A 12,138-nucleotide genomic window follows, 5' to 3' on the forward strand; every position below is an offset into this window, starting at 1 on the left:
ACTCTAAATAGGTTCGCGAGATCGAACTATGCCACGAAGAATTTCCAGTCGGAATTCGAAAAGCGTTATATGAACGCCTATTGCGCCATCGCAGAGGATTTAGTTAAACGTTTACCAGAGAATCCTCTGGTGAGGGTGCCGATCCGGAAGTGCGACTGAACATGCCATAGATATCAATTTCCAAATTTTTCGGAGAATGTGTGGACTGGCCATGCTACAATGACGCCTTTACAAGCATCATACACAACAAAAATAATCTGAGTAATGTGCAACGGTTCTCAAAGAGTCGTTGCCATTAGGTCGCGATAATGACATCCGACAAATGCAGCTCAAGGGAACAAACGCCGTGGCTAGGGGACTGATGACAAGAAAAGGGTACAATAATCCTTGTCTCATTTTTCGCACCATATTAACGCGCTGCTCAGGATGCAAAAGGAAAATACAGAATTTATATGGTCGATTTTAGGCACGGTCAATGTTTGCTGGCTGCGTTCACTGCCTTGCATTATCACAGCGCTTGGGAACAACATTAAGGAAGCGGTGGCACCGATCCTACTTATACTCCAAATTTGGCCTAACAACCGCTTAAAACGTCCGGATAGCACCTGTTACCACAGCGACGCCGACCATATCCTGCGTCGTCACGCAACCTTTCCTGCTTTGGACTGGTTCAGGAGAAAGAAGATAGTGAGCAAATCGCCATGCTGCACCAGCAACAAGACCAGCCAATCAAGGACTGCAGCTAGTTTCAGGTTAATTTTGAGATACTTGCTAGTTGCATGAAAAGGACTATTCTGTCGAGCATAGCAAGGCTGTTCGAACAACTGGGTCTCAGCGCGCAAGTCTTCATTTTTGGAAAGTTAATTTTGATGGAGGTAACCGTGGCCAAGAAATCGCATGCTAACCGCACTCAACCGGCCTTGTATTGAGACGATGAGGTTCCTAATTCTCATGCGGAGCGGTGAAAAGCAATTCGGTACAGTTTGCTTAGTGGTGGATTCGTTATTCTTCTTGATCCATAGTTTCAGCTTTAACGCATTCCTATGCAGCTACGACATATCAAAGGCTCGTGCTTCACCTCGCTGCTACTTCTAGGTTACTTCTACGAAACTCTTACCTATACTCATACCTAGAACGCAACTGAGTGATGGATATCAGGTCTAAAGGACCTCCGTCCTATTTTACGGAAGCTAGAATTCTTTCGCATTGGCTGGACGGAGACTTCAATAGATAGAAGACTTTTGTCGCTAACAGGGTTGTCTTAATTTTGGATAACTCTTCAGATCTTGGTACTATTCAGAATTCAGCGGACTGTGCCACAATAGAGATGCCTCCAAGTGAGCTGAAGGATTTCGACTTTTGGTGGCAAGGGGTGGTGGCCACTCCAAACCGTCAAGGTGACTGGCATTCGACGGAGATCGGACAGGTCGTCATGGATGATGTTGTGCTAGAGACAAAGGCGGACAAAGTACGCGTTCTCCACGCACTGCGTGTTCTCGCTGATTGTTTACCTACCGACTGGTGCGCGTTTATCACTTTCTTCGTGTGCGTTCTCAATCGCAAATATCTTGTCGTCACCCCAGGACTCCCAACTTGTGGCGTTGGCGACTGGGGTGGTGGTGGTGGTGTTGCCGCGCGTTGTGGCAGCGGGGTCGGGGGCTGCGTCAGCGGAGGTGGTGGCGATCGCGTCGTGGCCGTTGCGTCAGCGGCGGTGATGGCGGTGTCGGCGGCATTGGTGGCTGCGGCTGTGACGGCGGGGGAAGTGATGCCCACAGCACCTCCTTCCTCCTGCAGCTGGGCCAAGTGCTCTTTCCATGCGGCCTAGACGGCAACCGCTTTCCGTGACTCCATCATCTGCTGGAACCGCCACAGAGAGGCGACCCGTGCCTCCATAAAAGCCCGCAGCTCCGCCGGATCCTCGGTTGTTTGTCAAACAACGACCTACGTCCTCTGATCGGCCCCTGTAAACTGCTCGATCATGGTTTTAACGGTCATGTTGGCCCATTCCGTCTGGTTTTCCTGCGGTGTATATGAAGCAGTGAGCTGGTGTCTCACTCCCCGCTCCTCCAGAAACCTCTTGAACGCCCTGCTTGTGAACTCTACTACGTTATCCGTGATCATGACCTTTGGCAACCCGTATCTGGCCACTATCCGCTCTCGAACAACCTCTGTCTCTTTTGTTGCCTTACGCATCGAGACGAACCCGGTCCATTTTGAGAACCTATCCACCAAGACCAGCAGCATTGAATTTCCTTGCTTCGACCACGTGCTTTCGTCGTTATCGGCCTCGCGTTGCCTCACCCTGGTCGGTACACTTTGGAAAACCTCTTTGAAGTTGCGTATGTGCTCTTGTAGTGTCCGTCCGATCACTATCGAGTACGCGTCCTTCACCGACCTTTCTTTTATCTGGCGGAAATCCACACACAACCTCCATTAACCCGTCTTTTTTTCACCATTACTATTGGTGAGCTGTGCGGGATGGATCATTTTTGTAAGAATTCTATCTGTTTCTATCTGCATCTTCGGGTTCTTTGGGTAATAGCGCTGTTTGGCCTGTTTGATAGTCTTTCAATGTGGTTTTGTGCATCGCCACCATTAATGTATCTTGCACTCTTCCTAAATCAGCTAACTCCGACCTTAATAAGTCGTCAACATCCTCCGTCGTCCTCTCCACGATTGCCACTGATAGTTTTTCGGGTGGCCTGCTTTGAACCGCCGGACCAACTGTTATCGTTACGCTCAGCTCCGCGCTCTCCATCCTTGCTCCCACTCTCGTAAGGAAATGCCAGCCCAGCACTAGAGCGCCGATTATGTTGTGGGGGAATGGAAGTTGCATGCTTACTATCCTCTCGCTGAGTCCTATATCCACTTCGATCAGCGATGTGACTTTTTCATACAGTCCATCTGCCAACCGCACTTCTCTCCTCGTGGGTACGACCTCTCCCGACACCAACCTGTCCGCCAGCTCTTCGCTAATAAAACTAGCCGTAGTTCCGGTGCCCATCGTGGCCTTAATTTTTACTCCGTTGCCTTTCTTCCGCCTTCAGTTTGCCCATTAATTTTGAGGGGCAGCACCTTGCGAACTCTGGTTGCCCCTCTGAGGCTGGGGTCGCGTGGCGTTTCCCGGGTCCTCGGGTCCTTGGGTCGATTCTCACGCAAATCCAGCAAATGCTGGTCGGTCGGTTCCGGCACTCTCGCGTCCAGTGATCCTGGCTTCCTAATCTATGGCAGGCTTGTCCCGGGCTTAATAGGAACCCCCACAGCACCGGTTCCGGCCCTAGCCCGTGGGTGTTGTGCCTTTACGGGGTCCTTGGTATCCTCTTGGCACCTTCTGAACACCGCCTTTTGTTTCCTCTCTTGGGAAATACCGCTGGTGGCGGACTCTGTGAGTCCGCTCCAGCTCGAACCGTTCCATTTGAGTGTCTAGCTCTCCGACGATCACGGCTGGCCACCCGCCTTTCGCGGCTCCTTTTCCGTCGTTCATGTCCTGCCTTTCGGATCTGGTTTCACTGAAGTGAAGTCGACTTCCCCATATTCATCTCTCTTCTTTTGGCCAGGATGTAACGAACTGCTTTTCGTCCTTATGTGTCCATTCGACACTCATTGCCTCCCTTCTGCGTCCTGCGTGTTCTCGCTGAGCGTTCACTTATCGACGGGTACGCGTTTATCACTTTCTCCGTATCCGTTCTCAATCGTTGATATGTTGTCGACTCCCGGGTATAGCTCTCCGCGTGTTCTCGCTGACTACCTCAAGCTGCGCTAGCGCCGTCCTTTTAAAGGATCGTCATTTTGCGCCCGCTTGGGTACAAAGTTCACGGTGCGTCCTCTTTGTGCTCGTCCGAAGTCCACACCGTTACCATTCGACCTCTGTGCCCTTGGCCCTGCTAAGACCAAGGTCCACCGCGGTACCGTTAGTTCACGGTCTCTCCGCTTTTTAACGGGAAGACGTTCTACGCCAAGCTCCAGAAGTATTACGAGAAGCTCATAGCCTTGCTATGAGCAAGCAAGCCCCAGGTTACTTCGCAGTGGACAACATGGCACTTCAATACTCATTCGCCTAGTTTTGGCAAGCTGTGGAAGGCTGATGTAAAGTCGGTAAAACATCACCTTAAGAGGCCTAAACTCACGGTCGCTTTGCCCTCTCACAGCTGATAATCTTGAGAATCTCACGTCGGCTCATTTTTTGATTGGGGACTCCATGCTGAAATCATTCTCCGGACTCGATCACAGTCCAAGTCCTTCGTGGAGCAGTTTCTTATTCATTTGTAAGGATGCTTCTTGCTGGGATCGGCGTCTCAGTCTGCCCAGGATCCTCTTAGAGACAGGTAAGGGGGTATCATAATGCTATATGTGAAAATCTTGCTCGGGAATGCTGGTGATCGCAGGTAACACTGATGGCCTACAAAATACGCACGCGATCGGTTACACATAGGCGGTGCGGTCGTAGCGAAAGTGCCCGGAATACTCGCAGGCAGCACGATCGCAACTAACACTACTTTCCAAAATAATACGCACGGGCACGGTTACACACAGGCGGCGCTGTCGTAGCTAACGCTGTCGAGAAAACTCTGCGAAAGAACTCGGAATACTCGCAGGCGGCACGATCACAACTAACACTGTCGAGAAAAACTTTGCGAAAGTTCCCGGAATACTTGCAGGTGGCACGATCACAACTTCTATTCAGGAATAACGGGGGTTCGCCAAAACTAAATTCACCCCCCCTAGTGTGTCTGTTCGTTCTCCTGCTAAAGTCCCTATTCTCTTATATAAACTTAAATCTATAAAAACCAATTTGATGTTCTCCGTGAACTTAAATCTAACAATTCGATGCTCTTCGTGAGTAGGTTAAACTTAAATAATACCATAATACTAAATTGTTATTCCTCACACCCTCGCCTTACTTCGGGCTGGGGCAAATTTGAGTGCCGACGCGCCCACTTTTTGGATTTTTGGATTTGGAGGTGGACTCTGTAAATCCTTCCGTCGACTTCTTTCAGGCTCCGTACGTACTTGTCTCTCGCTTGGGTCAATCCCGCAGACTCGTTGGTATCTGTCGTCCCGGGGTATTGGCTCTCCATTCTTCGATAGCAGTGATTCCAGACCGGTGCCCCCTCCGACTCCTCGTGCGGCGACACTAAGGGACGGTGTCTGCTGCGTCTTGGCCATGGTGTGAGGGTCGTATGGACCAGGCCGAAATAGATCCTGGTACGATGGTGGTGGCGTCGTCTGGATTGGCTGTGTCCCCCTCCACAAGGGAGTCAGCGGTCGTCCGAGTCTGACAGTTCGATGGTCTCGACTGGGTTCACCGTTGTAGGCTGCCCCGAGGCCCGTGGCTACTCTGGTCTCCGTCGGCATCTCGAGACCACTGGGATTTGCGGCAGCGCTGGGCCCTTCTACGATGCTGGGTTTTTCGGCGCCTCGGGGTACTGGCGGGCTTGGATTGCGAAGACTCCGAATCTGCCGTCTGGCTCTTTGTCCAGGTCACTCGCGCTGCCAACTTGCTCCCCGGGTGGTACGCAAAGGTCCAGTACGTCTTCCATGGAGAGTCCCGTGGTTTCGACTTCCGGTATGATAACCTCTTGTTGCCACCACGAGTCAATCGGGAGCCCTCCCATGGAACGCTGCAGGACCTCGTCGATCTGGCGGGTGAAATCGTCGACTTCGTCGTCGGTTGGGCTTGCCGCTTGGCGCCTTGGGTCTCTGGAACTCATGGTGCTGTGGGGAAAGGGTGCTTAGTTTATCTTAATTAAATCAAGGTCCCTAATAGTGCGATCTGCTACCTATCTTCTCCCTAGGTAATTCACTGGTATGCCCTAACACAACAATAAATTTTCTCTAAAATTAAAAAAAAATTGTGTCTCGCCACTGAGTTCCCCTTGCGGGGAGGGACGTTGGGTAGTCGCGACTACCAGCAAGTGGCCCCATTACTCAGGACGCGGCTTTCTCGCTGTCATCTTGTTGTTCTTCGTCGTCGGTGTCGTCATGATGGTATGCTTTTAGGACGCTCAGGCCGGCCGTGCGTCGGCGTCGACTTCGATTGTAAGAGATTAGGAGACAGGAACTTGTGGACCTTGTATGGTCCGTCGTATTTAGCCGCAAGCTTGGCCGTGAATCCCTCTGAGGCCTTGAATAGGACGTGCCGGCGAAGGAGTACCAAGGATCCCACGGCAGGTCGCCATTTCCGTCGGCGGAGGTTGTAGTGTCTTCGCTGTTTTCCTGGACCTTTTCCTAGTCGCGACTACCAGCAAGTGGCCCCATTACTCAGGACGCGGCATTCTCGCTGTCATCTTTTTGTTCTTCGTCGTCGGTGTCGTCATGATGGTATGCTTTTAGGACGCTCAGGCCGGCCGTGCGTCGGCGTCGACTTCGATTGTAAGAGATTAGGAGACAGGAACTTGTGGACCTTGTATGGTCCGTCGTATTTAGCCGCAAGCTTGGCTGTAGTGTCTTCGCTGTTTTCCTGGACGATCTGGAACAACTCCCGCATCTGTTCAGCTCTCTTTCCAGGAGGTGGCTGGTTCGAGGACTGGTCGGGTGTGGCTTGACTGTAAAGCGTATTAGGTAATCTTGGTTCTTTTCCTTGCACTATGAAGGCTGGGCTGAATCCTGTCGTGTCCGAAATGCTCGTGTTTATGGCTAGTGAAAGTTCGGGTAGTAGTTCATCCGAAGTGTTTTGCTCTGCTCCATCCAAGTACAAGGCCAGCACCGTCTTTATGGTCCTGTTTGCCCTCTCCGTTGGGTTTTGTTGTGGTGTGTTGGAGTCCCATTCCAAAGTTCTTACAGAACGTTTTAAAAGACCTACTGTTAAACTGTGTCCCGTTGTCACATACGAAGGTCGCGAAATGATCGGTCGAAGCGGGACCAACTCCACTCACTTAGTGAACGCATCTAGGAATACCAATAACATAGTATTTCCGTGGCGAGAGCGCGGGAATGGACCCATGAAATCCGCACAGACTTCACTGAACGGCTCCTCGACTTTGCGGGTGAACATTCGACCGACGGGCTTAAGTTGGCTCACTTCGTATTTCTGGTAAGAGGGACAACGTCGTACATACCGGGTAACTTCTCGGAAGAGACAGTAATACTTTTGCATGACTCGTTTGCTGGCTTTCCGCGTCCCTAGATGTCTGGCTGTCGGGTGATCGTGGCACTCTTGAAGGACTCGTTGGCGTACTCCTGGCCAACACACAGCTTCCACGGTACTTGATCCTCCTCCTGGGGTGTATTTCCCGTCCTTCGATACAGATGACCTCCTTCAACTCGATAGTCCGGAAATTTCTCTGGTTCTTTGGTTGCTCGAAGGGTCATCTTTCGGATCCACTTGTACTGGGAGGTTTCCACTTCGGCTTGTTGCACAACATCCAAAGGATGGCGTGAAAGGGCGTCTGCAACCACGTTGAATTTTCTGCATCGATATTGAATGTCGAACGGGTACTGTTGAAGCTCGAGCGCCCACCTTGCGATCCGTCCGGTCGGGTTGTCAATCGAATTTAACCATTTAAGCGCTAGATGGTCAGTCACAACTTCGAACCGATACCCAAGGTAGCATCTCATCTTCCGAATAGCCCACACGATTGCTAGGCGTTCTTGTTCGGTTACTGAATAGTTCTCTTCGGCCTGCGTTAAGCGCCGAACTGGCGTAACCTAAGACTCGCTCCACTTCGTCGATCGTCAGTAGAAGGACGGCACCTAGCCCGTGGTCACTAGCAATCGGAGAACTTCTGATTGAAGTCTGGGCACGCGAGCAAAGGAGCCTCTGTCAGTCGTGATTTCAGCGTCTCGAACGCTGAGTCTCAGAGTCTCAGACTCTGTTGGAAAAAACTACATTTGTCTCGATTGAGTTTCAGATTGGCTTGCCTAAGTCGCCTAAAGACTTCGCGAAGGTTCTCGATATGCTCGTCTAGAGTCATGCTTATGACAATAATATCGTCTAGATACGCTAATGCCGAGGGTTCCATAATAGGGCCTATGACACTATCAAGGGCTCTTTGGAACGTCGCGGGCGCAGAATGTAACCCGAATTGCATAACTTTCCAATGAAAGAGGCCTCTCCCCGGCACAGTGAAAGCGGTATATTCGCTACTGACTGGTGCAACGGGGATCTGCCAGTATCCGCTCTAAGGTCGAGCGTTGAGATAAACCGCGCCTTTCGCAAACGTTGGGTAGGCGTCGGTTATGGATTACGCGTTTAGTTGCCTATAGTCTACGCACATACGGATATCACCAGTCTTCTTACCGACGAGCACTATGGGTGCGCTATGAGGGCTGTTTGACGGTTCGATCCGCCCGTCGCGTAATAGTTCATCCACCTGTTTATTAATAACCGCTTGCATTGCCTGATTTTTCGGATAGTAACGCTGCTTGATGGGTTTGTCATCTCTCATAACGATGTGGTGATCCGCAATATGTGATGTGCCTACAATAACTGGATCCCGAAATCGGACCCTCCTGGTCGTTTGAAATAGAGCTGATCCTGGGTGTTAACGAAAAGGGTTCTGCTGCCGAGCCCCCTCGTTTCTCGGGGGCAAGGCCGAAGCCCAGCTCTTTTGGGACTCCCTTGTGACAGCGTCGTGGGGATGTCGTGTTTGTCTAGTGCAATGCTGTTTCCTTGGGTTAAATGTGGGCTCCCTCAGGAGGATCTTTGCTGAGATATCCATGGTCCCGTCGTCGCTGTGCAAGATTCCAGAAGGAGCAGCCACGCACTCCGCGTTCGGTGCGTCGTCCCTTGCTGAACGATCCAAGTTTTCATCGTCGCTGTGCAAGATTCCAGAAGGAGCAGCCACGCACTCCGCGTTCGGTGCGTCGTCCCATGCTGAAAAATCAAAGGTCCCGTCGTCGCCGTGCAAGACTCCAGAAGGAGCAGGCACGCACTCCGCGTTCGGTGCGACGTCCCTTTCTGAAATATCCGTGTCCCTGTCGTTGCTTATCATGTTTCGGGCTAATTCGGCCCTCGGGTCTAGTTGTAAAAGTTCTCCTCAGCAGCTGATGGTGGCCTTCATTGCACAAAGGAAATCCATTCCTAGCAGGAGGTCGTCTAGGACAGTGGGCATCACGAGTAGGAAAAGTTGTACCTGCTGGTGGCCCAGGTAAATGGTTAAGACAAGACCTCGCGAAAGATCCAGATGGGACGCATCGGCCAATCGGATCCTTGTGCGAATTTCTCGCCAATCTCTTCCACGCCCAATTTCCGCTGCACGCTGCTCACTGATAAAACTTCGTGTGGCCCCTGTACCCATGGTGTCCGTAAATTGCCTGCCTTTGATGCGGACCTGCGCCTGGACTCGGCCTTGTGCTAATTGTAAAATTTAGCTTACTGACTTGGGGAATCTCTCGGGTTCCTCGAGCGGTCCCCGCCTGCTCGGGGCCCGTAGGCGTTTCCCGACCTTCGACAGCATTCCACGGTGCGGAGACCACCTCTGCCGCAATCTTAACAGAAAAAAACCTGGGGCTTCTTGCACTCTTGCTGGAAATGGCCGCTTCCTCCACAGTTCCTACATGCGTTACGCACGTCAATCGGGGCCTCTATTTCCGGCATGATGGTTCCATTTTATTCTTCTCTGTGTCTTCTAGTTGGTACCTCTGGGTTCCGGCATGATGTTTCCATTTTGTTCTTCTGTGTGTCTTCTAGTTGGTACGTCTGGGTTGTGATATGTTCTCTGACTCGTCGGGGCGTCAGGACTCCGCTGTGGAGGACTAAAACCCTCGCGCTCCTGACGACTGGATTGGTTCCGGTCTCCTCGGCTCCTAATTGTCTCAAAATCTACTACTAGCTAAGTCAGTTCAGCCAGTGCTCGAAAATCCTGACGCCGAGTGTACAGTTGGTACTCTGGCAACATATTTTCGTACACCCGTTCCAGTTCTTGGGCCATTGTATATCTCGCACCGTCTGGAAGTATCGGGGTGGCAAGTAAAATTCTAGGAACTCCTTCCTAAATGTTTTCCATGTCGCACCCTAGAGTCTGCTCGTTCGTAACCAACTTTCGGCTCTTCCGACTAGTAGGACCGGCATCGATGGGGGAGGAGATCGTAGATCGACCTGATATGTGGCTGCTCTCTCTTCGGTATGTTCAATAAATCTCAATGGGTCGCCGGACCCATCTGGCCATTTTGTCCACCAGGACCGCGCAGAAGTTACCCTTGGATGGCGACTGTGTCCCGCGGCGTTCGTCGATATGTAGTAGCGTGGCTATGTTAGAAGCAGAAGCGGTCCTGGGTAGGCGGAACGTGTCCCCCGTATAGTAACCGGATCCTTCTTCCTGCTGCCGGTAAACGGCGACTTTTTCTCGGTAGTAACGGCGTTTCCGTAGACCGTCTCCATTTTCGCTAACTGGTCTTGGATTTCGACAAGTCTTCCCGCCTTGAAAACTCGATGAGCCGTTGGCGCAACTCCTCGACGGTTCCACTGCTATTCAACCTGAACCTGGCTGTCAGGGCCTCGAATTCTTGTTTCCGACGATACGAAATCCACTTTACTCTAATTACGACGTTCTCGATTGGATTCTCGATGTTAATACGATATTATTTCGATGGTCACTGTTCAGAGAGATTCGTATTTAATGTTTTACGCTCTCACTGTTAATTGTTCAATACTCTTAAGACCGAATATCAAGTAAACTTTGTTTAAAATTAACTTGCACGTGGTTCACAATTTTGGAAACTTCCGCTTTTAATTTGCACGCGGTTCTCGATGGTAATTCCCGAGGACGAATGGTTACTATGGTTCTATGGCGGGTATATTTATTTCTTAAAATTTCTCTCAGTGTACTTATGTATATGTCGAAGAGTTATCAGGAAGCCCTTCTTCTCCTTCACTACCCTCGTTGTCTGCGCAACGTTTTCTGACGCGTGAGCGAGGCATGTCTGTTATGCGTAATGATCGAAAACTGACTGACCCAATTCTCTTTTCACAAAATCAGAATTATGCGTAGTTCTTAACTCTACATGCAATACCAACACATTTTCGAGACTTATTCCAGTCCGCATACACCAATACTAATGCACGCTGCATTTTTCTGTATGCTTTTCGTTTTCGTGCAGACTTCTACTTCCCCCCCGCTCATACCCGCGACCAGACTACGTTCGGCAGAAACTCTAACGGTTGTCTGCCGCGCATTAAAAGAATAGAAAAGGCGCCTGCATGGCGCGTGCCAAGCAGAAAGACGCAATTGCTAAAAATGTCGTTAAATTCAAATGATCTACGACACGGCCTTCCTGACCTATCACACGTCCTCGTGTGTTAAAAATCCCTTAATATCGATCATCATTATTAATTTATTATAAACCTTTTTTTTTTCGAACAAAAATTAAACAGAATCTTTCAAAGACTTATTCTCTTTCTCTTTTTTTTTTTCTCAAAATTTAAAGTTATTCTTCATTCGTTATTACTTTAAAGCAAACCAATACAAATAATGAGATCTGAATTACCATCAACTTTCCATCAATCAATCATAATTTTATCTTGATTTTCAATACATTTTTCTACTAGCACACAGTTTTTCAAACCGGCCAGTCCATCTTTTGTTAGCCTAGCTCACAGCTCATAACTCGACAATCCGGCCAACATACGTGGTACCCAGTTGACGCAGTCTAAAAGCCGGCCACACCACCAACCGTTACCAAATTTAAACTTAACTGCAACAAAATGGCGAACCACATAACTCGGGCACCCATATGGTAGAGAAAGTCGCATTTGGAATAGGTCCGGAGGTTTACAAATTCTTAGTCATTCTCAAGATCACAGATCGCTTGATTACTGGCGTCTTCAGCGCTTTCATCTTCAAACACTCTGGTAATCCTCTTCTCAGGCAAACATCGCAGAGATTCATGAGAATATTTATAAGTTCGGTTATTATTTAATGCTTCAAGTTTATATCGATCTTCTGGTAATACTTCGGCCACTACAAATGGACCTTTAAACTTAGGATCTAGTTTGGTCTGTTGACGTTCCTCATTTTTAAGCAAAACATGGTCTCGTACCTTGTGTCTCACAATAGTAGCTTTATTTTTATCGAATCTAGATTTATCAATTTTGGCATTCTTTTCCATGTTATGTTTTCCAATTTTTCTAACTGAGCCAACATCGACAATATTTTCTTCATTTACAACAGTTGTAAGACCAAATGGCCTTGCTTCTTT

This window comes from Drosophila yakuba, unplaced genomic scaffold, assembly GCF_016746365.2.
Source record: "Drosophila yakuba strain Tai18E2 unplaced genomic scaffold, Prin_Dyak_Tai18E2_2.1 Segkk2_quiver_pilon_scaf, whole genome shotgun sequence".
NCBI lineage: Eukaryota > Metazoa > Arthropoda > Insecta > Diptera > Drosophilidae > Drosophila > Drosophila yakuba.